Source organism: Lycium barbarum, chromosome 7, assembly GCF_019175385.1.
Source record: "Lycium barbarum isolate Lr01 chromosome 7, ASM1917538v2, whole genome shotgun sequence".
In the NCBI taxonomy this organism is placed as follows: Eukaryota; Viridiplantae; Streptophyta; class Magnoliopsida; order Solanales; family Solanaceae; genus Lycium; species Lycium barbarum.
This window is the reverse complement of record NC_083343.1, coordinates 34,962,960-34,974,243: the sequence shown is the minus strand read 5'-3', so window position 1 is coordinate 34,974,243 and position 11,284 is coordinate 34,962,960.

The window sequence follows — 11,284 nt, the reverse complement described above, 5'->3', positions numbered from 1 at the left end:
AATTATCACTTACTTGTAGGTCGTATTCTAATAAAACGTTTGCCAACCACATTAATTGAAATGCTACAATAGGTTCAAGTTACAGCTACATCGATAGTAGTATCTGTCTTGCAACTACGCTCTGCTTGGGGCGAAAAATGGGCCTTGAAGGCCGGCTAGTAGGATCCAATGGCCACCAAATAAGCCCGATGGCTAGCAAGTGAGCCCGTCGGCTAGCAAGTGAACTCATTGGCTAACAAATAATCTTTATAGCTAATAAATATGCGCAAGCGAGCAAATAGGCCGCGAAGGCCAACAAGTTGTGACTCATAACTCAATTAATTTTGCCTACACTAACTTATTGTAATGACCCATTTTGTCATTATAGTCTTTTTAGCATTTCCTCCCCTTTTTCGAGCTTGGTTAGCTCATTTTTTTACTCTAGGGGGTCGTTGACATGCTTCCCATGGTGTCTAGATTTGATTCGGGTGACTATTTGTGAAATTTGGGCTTTAAGAGAAAAAGAGTTGACTCAAAGTTGACTTTTGGGTAAACAGACCTTTTTCGGAAATCTATCGATTCCGAAAGGTTCGGATGGTCGTTTGGAACTTGTGTGTATATCTGATTCGGTACCCAATGCACTCGAATGCATTTTGAGACTTGTGTTGGGGAGTTGGTAATGAGGTATCGCGGGTTTACTTGGTCAACAAGACCTCTGTTAAAAATTTCGAGGCCACGAGTGCGCTCGTAACGTGTTTTTATATGGGTCCGTGTATGTGGTCTGTGAGAAGATGGCCTCGGGAGTGGGTCGGAATTTCTGTTGAGACTTAAAAAGATATTTGGGAATCTGGTATCTGGTGTCTGCCAAAGTGGCACCAGTGCCGTCCCAGCGGCACCGCCGTAGTGGTGGGACGTTCGCTGGGGCGACCTATTGTATTTTGTACAAACTATCCCGGCGATCTGAGATGTCGCCGGGGCGGTGATGCCTAGGTTGTAACGCCGTGGCTATTCCGATGTCACCGTGGCGGTATCGGGCCTGTTATTTCATTAAGTATGTATTGAAAATTGAGCTCCTTGGGACTGTTTTAGAAGATTCTTGGAGAAAACCCTTGGTGGTAAGTCTTGCTAATCTCTTTACTAATTCATTGTTCCTAATCATCATAGATTCCTCTTTCCTTATTAGTTCCTTTGTAATGGAAGATAAAAGTGGATTTAACGAATTTTCTACTTAGGCTTTTAAATGATGAAATTGATTGGGTTTATGCTAGATTATGATGTATCTAGGGTTATTAATCATATATCTTCAACTATTAGTATTGACTCCTTGAATCAAAGAGTTAGGGTTCACACCCAAAATTGGGGGTTTGCTTGAAATTATAAATTAGGTGAATCCTTGAGTTAATTTAGCAATTAGTTGTTGGGTTTTGATCACCTACTGCCTAATTTGATATTTTACTCCCGAATTTCCCATTTTGACCTTGTGGGCCCCATTTTCCCAATTCTAGGTTTGGGTTTGACCTAAATTGAATGATAGTAATATATGTATTGTTCTTCATGATTTCTAATCTAGATCTCGAATATTCCTAGACTTCTTTGATCTTGAGGCTCAACGGCCGGGGAAGGTGAAGGTGAAGGAGTGATCGTTAGTGTTTGTTGTTCAGCCATCCAGGTAGGTTATGGCTTACCCTTGGTGAGACTTCGTATAGCAAAGCATATATTTAGATTACATTGTCAGAGAAATTATGTAAACCTTCGGGTATGAAGTTGGGTTGGATATTGCCTTAGGTTAGGCCCTATTGTGTGATTGGGGCTAGCCACCCCGTTCTGTTGTGACTTGATTGTTTTATTGTGTTGGTTTGATGCCACGTGTTGTTAGTAGATATTCGAAATTGTTGTTCCATCTTGATTGTGATATTGTAGTATTTTACAGGTGGATGTTGATACGAGGATAGAGTTCTATATGACTTGTGTAGTCTTTCATGATATTGTAGGCGTATCCATGTTGGTACTTGTGACACTGATATATTGTTGGCATACCATGTTGGTACTTGTGATATTGACCTAATTCTTGATGTTGGCATATGCATTGTACACATTCTCATAATATACTGTTCATATATTTTTGGTACTTGATGAAACACTGCGATGAGCTGGGCTCGATTTTTAAATGAAAGTGATGTCAGAGTCCGATATCCGATATTAGTCCCGGAATCGTGGATTGAGTGAGTGCATGGACTCCGCGGGTCCTCCAGGCTAGTGCCAGTGAGAACCCCTATGGGCAAAGATCTGAGGTCCCGTCTATCTATTGGGAAAAGATTCGGGATGAGTGGCACTTAGACTTCGTGAGTCAACTTGGGTTGTGCTACCGAGACATGGAGGTATTCCGTCCAGAGTACATGTGTACACATCATTGAATGGCATTGCATTGCATTCATACATTATTGTATTGCCTTGCATCGTGGCCTATATTGAGATGATTTGGTGTTTCACTTGTGATGTTGGTTTCGGATTGGACATATTGGGACTTTGCACATTTGGGTTTAGATGCTCTACTTAGGTGATGACATGTACTTGGTTCCGACTATGTTTGGCTTATACTTATTGATTTATTTGTCTATCTTGCTTTATTGTCTGAATTATGTTAGCTATGCTTAGTCGGCCTATGATACCTACCAGTACTATGGTTTTGTACTGATCTGCACTTGCTGCATTCTTTTATGAATGCAGAGTACCATGTTGGGTCTTCCTCCGTCTCTCGTGGCTGATAGTCGCCATCAGCTTAGCATCGAGTTTCCACGGTAAGCACGAGTCATTCGCTGTCTTGAAGACTGCTCCTATTATTATGTCCTACTTTTCTACTCTGGGACATAGATAGATTGATGTATTATTATATTCCAGACTTGTATATTTTCATTTAGATGCTCTTGTATAACTTAGACCAGACCCTGGGGTTTTTTTTCCTTATTTCCGCACTATTTCTATTATATATTATTGTGAGACTTACGTAATTATTCTTTTCTGCTTGATTTCTTTATTTATTTATGTTTTTACTTGTTGTTGGGTTGAGGGTGATCTTACCAGTAAATAAGGATTGGGGTTTACATAATTAGTAAAGGTAGAAAAGTTAAGGTCTAATTTGGAACTTTCTTACTTTACATGTGTCATCTATGCACTAAATGTGCCATATGACTTTTGATTTTTAATAAAGCACTATCTGCTTCGTAGTCCTTGATCCAAAAAAAAAAAGTGCCATATTAGTCATTAACAACTTAAATGCCATCTTTACTTTACATACTGCCATATGGCAACCAGTAAATCAAAAACTTTCTTCATCATCTATGAGCAAATATTATTGTCCACGTAAATATTTATCCATAATCATAATTAATTTCTTGATCTCAATTCACTTAAATAGTAATAATTTTTAACACCTCTTTATATAGAGCCCGTTTGGCTTAGCTTATAAGTTGCTGAAAACAGCTTATAAGCTGTTTTCATCTTTTTTGAGTGTTTGGCTGGCCAGCTTATAAGTCATTTGTGCTTAAAATAAGCCCAAAAAAATAAGTTGGGGTAGCCCAACTTATTTTTTTGGCTTATAAGCTGCTTTTTTTAGGCTAAGCCAAACGGGCCCATACTCATTATCATAATCATATGGTATAACTCTAGTCCATAGTCTCTTTATCCACACATAAAAAAAATGTTATATCCAACTATTGTTGTCACATTTTTAAGTCTGAAATTAATTCGGTACATCATCTTTTTATACACTGAGCTCGTTATTTGCATATTTGAATATGTCCAAAATTATCCTGGGCTCTGGTCAGCTTACATACGTTGAGGGGCTCAAACCATAGCCCAAAATCCCAGGGTACTACATCGATGAAACTTATACTCTCCGATTTGCTTAACCTGTAATCTTTACGACACTTACTTATCACTTGTTAAGCATAGCATAAATACTTATAACCAAAAAAATAACCATGTTCTTAAACTTATGTCGATTAACTTACGACAAATCCAACGTACAAAAGTATGGGATGTAACAATTTCACAATCACAATCACCACTACCGACCGATCATCAGTCAAATCTACCCAAGTGTGTATTGCAATATCTATGTCTTGAAAAATAGTTGAGCAAATCCTAGAGATAGTAGTATGTCACATACTCAAACAACCGATAGTTCCCTTACCTCACTCGACTTCAAAACTGATTACCTCTCTAAATCTGGCGCGTCACATATACAGTTCCATATGAAGTCTCTCTACTAGAACGTACCGACAGTTCTGGTTATTCCAACAAAATCATTTATTATCGATGTGATACCTCCAACTACCACTGAACTGGTCGATAAGTCAAAGGGTGATCCTTAATTACCGAACACACAATCCTACTAACGTCTTCATATAACTTTACCGAAGTACCCTTGCCAAAATCCCTTAATTGAAAAATCTTTCTTCTATCTTGGTCCATAAGTTTACTGACTCAACATCGATACCCAAATATTCTATAGTGAACATGCCACTCCTTTTTTCAACCCGTATTGTTGACTCTTAACTCAATTTTCGAAATGCTCTTCGCTACTTGAATTACTTCAAAGCCATCATTGACCTGCCATTTCAAATGTACTTATTGACCGACTCTTCACTCAAGGGTCCTTAAATGATGCTTGCCCACGAGGAACCACCTCTTGCCTTATTTTACTGAACTAGAACACCTCTTGCAATAGTGCGATTATTCGTCTCATTAGGTCAACTCCACAAAGTCGCGACATTTGTAATTTTAAGCATTAACCTTTATATACTATGCCCACCAATCTTATCCAATACCTAGATGCAACACCCGGTAATTTCTTAGAGAAAAAAAAACTTCACCCTTGTCCAGCACTAGAGTTATTCCAATTAGTCAATCACTTGCCCCTATTAGCCTACGACGTAATTGAACATACCAACTAATCCATGAACCCTTACATCCACTCTACATTAAATAAATGCAACATAACTCTCAAATAAACAAGCTCTTGGTTCAAATGATTCCCCTTTATCACTAACCTTGAAACACCCAAGAACCTTACGAATACATCCTTTATTGAAGAATCACAACTGTCAATTTTCTTAAGTTTCTCTCACCACAAGTAACCTTGCCACTTGACCTAGAACAGATAGCCATTTCCTGAAGTAACCCTCAAACCACTAGTCCTTACTCCACTTCTACAATTCTATCATGTCGTAGCCCAACTTAACTTTTCATAACCATATACGACATCCACCCTCGCACCACTTGCAACCTTATCCTAGCGAGCACATCAGATACCAATTGTTCCCTTCATATAGCATACCACAATCCCTGGTTGCATTTTGGGGAATACAAATCCTTCACAAGGTACAACATTCCCTATTTGCATTTTAGGGAACAAAACCCTTTAGTTCTTTTATGACTTCACATGGTACAAGAATCCCTGATTGTATTTTAGGGAACAAAATCCCTACTTCTTTTCAAGTATTCAAAGGGTACGACATTCCTTGATTGCATTTTAGGGAACAAAAACCCCTACTTTTGTTATGACCTCACAGGGTACAACAATCTCTGGTTGAATTATAGGGAGAAAAAGATCTCTAATTGTTTATCATGCCTTCACAAGGTACGTCACCTTTTTCTTGCATAGGGAACAAAATCCCTACTTCTTTTCATGTGTTCACAGGGTACGACACTTCCTAGTTGCATTATAGGGAACAAAATCCCTACTTCTTTTCATGTCTTCATAGGGTACAACATTCCCTGATTGCATTATAGAGAACAAACTCCCTATTTCATTTCATCATAGGGTAAAACATTGCTTGGTTTCATTTTATTTTAGAATAGGAATTATAATTTATCTTTTTACCTAGATTACATTCCTATCATGGTCTTCCTTTCCATTAGAGTAGCTAGTTTCTAGTTTTTACTAATAACTAACAAAATTTTCCTAGTGCAAATTGGGGCAGAAAATTTTTTGTTCATTTTATTTGTCTTTGATGGCTTGCAGGTTTTTCCGCAAAGCACGGATTTGATGTCAAATGAAGTCACATATGTGACTAGAGAAAAGAAATTGATCAATTGCAAGGGAAATTAAAGTCATCTTTGACATATAAAGTGGCCCAACGTCTCAAGATTCATCTTCTCAGCTTCCAATCAAGAAACAAACATCCAAAAATATTCTACGAACTGTCATTTGGAAGAGCGTCAGCAACTCAGTCAAAGTTTCAAGTTCAAGTCTCAAAACCTAACTTTATGATCAAACTTCAAGATCAGGGCACTCACCAAAAGAAGGTGAGGTGATAGCTGAAAATCCAAAGTAAAGATCTAAAGGAAGAGAGTCAAGACAAGTAAAGTAGATAGGATCTTGTAATTTCTTTTATCTTTTGTTGTATTTTTCAATTTTGATGTAATAGTAGGAGCCACGGACCGGAACCTCGATGGGACCTCACACGACTCTCCAAATCATCATTCCATCCCTCTATCCACCTAAACTACATGTGACTTGATTCCCTTAAGACCCGGGATATGTAGGATGCCCAAAGCCAGGGCTCGGTCACAGCTTTGTTCTTTCCTTTACTTTCATATTTAAAATAAATAGTTGGGTAAAAAATCAGTCACATTGTTCACTTCTTTGCCTGAAAACTGTCCATATTTCGAAGCAAAGAGGGGCACACCGTGAACACCTATTTTTTTAACGAACATAAGTTTTTACACCTTTTTAGTGTTTAAATATTTCTTTTTGGTCTAGATTAAATGTTTTAATTTTTATTTCAATTTTAGTAAGTTTTATTTTTAAAAATCAAATAGCTACAAAAATAGAGTCACATTTTTGGACAAGTCTAGTTTTCATTTTTCAAAGAAAAGAAAATTTACAAAAATATATTTTCTTCTAATGTAGGTTTTAATAAATAAACTAGTGATTTTAGTATTTTTATTAGCTATATTTTATTTTGGATTAGCTATTTAACGTTTTGCTTATAACTTGCTAAATTGAGACAAAAAAATACTACATAACGAAAAGGCCAGAAAAAAAAAAAACAAATGATAAAGATTTGTCTCACAAGATAAATCCCTCACGTTGACTCCCCCTTAAAAAGCACTACTAAAACCAAATACCCCGAACCAACAACCTAAACTCCCCATAAATCTATTCACTTCACCTTAAAACTCTACACACAAAATTATCCTTAAAGTCCCACTCCCTCACAATCTCCTCAATATGCATGACACTACACATACACTGTCACGACCCAACTCGTGGGTCAAGCGGGCAACCATACTAATCTTCCTGGTGGGAGAACCCTTCCCTGAATCAACGTTCAAAGGAACTTGTGGAAGAAAATAGAAATACCAAACCATCTCATCGTGTAAAAGCATATAAGTGCGGAATTACAACAACTATCCAATGAATCTGGTCAAGTCCCAGTATAAGAGCTGCTAAGTATTACATGAGTCTGAATAATACTGATAAATATCTAAAAGAGAAAAGTCTTCCAGGCAGCAGACTGGAAACATAGCTCACCCTGGAAACTAGGATAGCAAAGCCTCTGGGAAAACACTCTCGAGGACCTAAAGGGGAATCTGTAGCAAAATCTACACCCAGAAAAGAGTGCAACAAGGTAGAATCAAAACAAACACTAGGTACTGATAGGTATCATGGGCCGACAACGATTATTTCACAAATATGAAGAAAGAAATCAACAAGTAGATAGAGAAGCAATCAAGCATGCTCACGAATTATATCATCACAATTATCAAGTAATTCCATGCACACAGAAGTCACACGAAAACTCAATTCTTCAAGTCATAAGCCTAGCTGAAGCTCCCAAAGCATAATTCTGGCAAGTCTCAAGAATCTCAAATCCAAGTCTTGAACATAGGTAGAGTCTCACTAATCCACACTTTTGTCTAGTCAATAACTAGATCTTTACCACAACAACAGTTCAAACAAACCATATCAAATCATAAATAAAAGAGCCATATGATGATGTGGGATGAAATGTAATGATGTGCAACGTAATGCACTAGACAAGTACCTCAAACCTGTACATACATGCTCCAGACGGAATATCGACGTCTCGGCAGTCATGACCTGTGGGGGACCCATGGCGTCCATCTACCACTCGCTTTGGAACTGACCTCGGACGCAAGCCATATACCTTCCACTCTGGAACGGGCATCGGACACGAATTCATAACAAACTTTCCTCAAAATATGCCACACTTTATTTCATAGTTTCAATAAGTCTTTTATCAATCCTTTCTGAACCACTTCCATCATGTATGAATGTAGGAATAAGAAATTAGTGCAATCAATGCAAATTAATATGCTATGAAGATCACAAGCACCATAAGGTGTATCAAATCTTGCATAATATTGTTACCATCAGTAAATCGTAATCAAGATCTCAGTCGTGCTATATCACAAGTACACCTCACAATTAAGTCTTTGTCACCAAAATGTCCCCTTTTCTCCCTTATCATCATTAGTACCAAGTAATAATGTTCACATCAATATATCGTGGGAAAATGAGTAAGTATGCCATACACAATATCATAATCGACAATAAATTGTAAAAAGAGTCTCACCCGTGTCTTATCATAAGCATACATCAAATTCAAGTTTAATCTCATAATTCTTCCTCTTTCCTATGTTAAGAAACACAATTTAGAGATATGAATACATAAGCAAGTCATAACATAGCAAATAAGGCGAAAATCCCAATCACAACAACAAGGCAACAAGCCCAACCATAACAACAAGGCAACAAGCCTATAATCAACCACAACCAACCTAATAGAATTCCATCCCAACTCCATACCCAAAGGCCTAGCATGATTTACCCATCAATATCTAACTCCTACATATACCCCACTAATTGGAGTCTAACACAAAGGTAAGCCGTAACCTACTTCGATATCGAGCTAGTGCCACGAATTGTCAAATGTGAGCTTTGGCCTTCCGAAGAGCCTTCGACTATTCGAAGTCTATTATTAACAATGCCAAGTAAGTAAATGATCACAACAATCCAACTAATCTCCAAAATTCCCTCATTAACTCACGAGAGTAACATCAGAAATAAGGGTGAAATTACACTACTCATTAGTCATTATCCTTAATTTCATAGAGTTCTAACCACAATTGGTCCTTCAAATTTCATCAATTAAGCCAAAACCCCAAATTTAATAAGAACCCTAATTTATGAATTGATCCTAGAAGCCAAGAGAAATTCAATCCTAGAATCTATTAATCCACAATTGTAGAAGATAGAATCAGTAATTCGAACAACAATTATCGGTTAGGTTAGAGGGTTTAATGAATAACAACTTAGGTTTATATAGCCAATCCCCCTCAATAGCCATTAACTATTATGGATACTCTGAAAGGAAAGATAAATTGCAAGGTTAAGGTTCAACGATTTACCCCAAGATGATTCCACCACAAGATCTCTAGAAATCGCCCTTAATGCTCCTTAGACTTCGGATTTTGGGTGAATTGAACTAATGACTCGAAGTTAGGAATAAAATAGGGATTCTAATTCGGCGTTATTCGTTGGGCTGGACACCTTCTGCTGCCGCGATCCCGCCTTAGCGGATTCCTATCCGCAAGGGCGAAAATTCATTAAACACACCATCTTTTGCTCCTATGGACCAAAGCCCACTTGGGCGTATCCGTAGGGGCGAAGAGTCTCCGACGGGGCGAACAACCACAATTGGGGGGAGACACCAAAACCAAAAATCTTCTTATTTTACCAAGTCTCAACCCGAAATGCCGACTACCATCCGAGACCTCCCGAATACAAACTAAACATGCAAACACAAGTAAAAACATGCTAGAAATCCATCCATGATCTCGGAATTCCCAACAGAGGTCATGTTGACTCGGTAAACCCCTAAACAGCTAAAATCATGTTTCCAACCAAAATCCCGAAATGATCTCCAGTGCCTCGGGAACCGAAGTGAACATCCCACCAAGTCATAATCGACCCTTCGGACCTTACGGAATCGACAGATTTTTTAAAAAGGTCCGTTTACCCAAAAGTCAGCTATTGGTCAAAACCTTTTCACTTTAAGGTTCTAATTCTCATAAGTCACAACAAAACTTGCCCGATTACCTCGAGAATCGTGTCGCCCAACCCCGCAGGTCAAAATCATACTAACAGGACTTACGGAAGGGTAAACTAAGGTAAATGTGTCAAAAGTACAATAACGACCAAACGAGTCATTACATCAGATACCAATCAAACAATCGTTCGTCCTCAAATGAAGAAAGAGAGTAAGCTTACGGTAACCAAGAAAACTTATTATAACCAAATGGAAGCCTCTACGACCAGAAGCACGCCAAAATCACTGCTCGTCTACCTTATCAGTCAAAACTTTCTTTATTTAGCTCAAAGATCTAATTTTCCATGCTCAAAATTTCTTTCATAACTGATCCTCGAATATAAGAACTATTTTCGTTGGGATCCTTTGATTAGATAAAACCATACCTCTAAACGTGATTGATAGGTCCCACAAACATTTCCCCAAACAACACAATCCTTTAGATATAGACACAACTGTAGCCCATTCTAAAGCGGGAAACTGTTCTGAGTCCGCTAAACTTGTGTTGAAATTAGTTTAGCCAAAACCCATAGCCCAAGCCTTCTTAAATCTTTGAATCACCATACTAGAAACATACCCACTGATGACCTTACCGAGTCTAACCCGTAGAAAACAATCTGATCACTCTAAAGACTTCCCACAACCATAGTACCTCCTCAGTCATTACCAAGTATAGACGTAAACCATTATGACAATTCGAATAACTGGGCCCCGATAAAATATCATCAAGTCTACTCGAAAACCCTGATAAAGCTTAGTAAACCTGTCATACCTCACTTCTGAACTGAAAGCCAACTGATCCTTGAATGTGATTTACTAGGAAACTGATAAGTCCTCTTGAAAATATACTCATAGTCCATGAGGATCTAATCAATCAATTTTGACCTGGAATGGATGCACAACCCCTGAATATCATCAATAGTCACCCGAACAGACTCCACACCTTCCAAAACCAATCACTTCCTTGTCACACATCTGTGGCAACCACTTCTGATCTTTTTCTCATGCATAATTAATTATGTCTATCACTCTCTACTCCAAACGTAGAGTTCTATACAAGTTGCCAACTTAGTAATGAAAAACTATACCTTAAGATTGCAATCTTCATGTTTCTCAGCCTTCACCCGATACGCAAATCTGATAGACCCCATGAACACTAAATATATCAAATCTCTTTGTGCTTC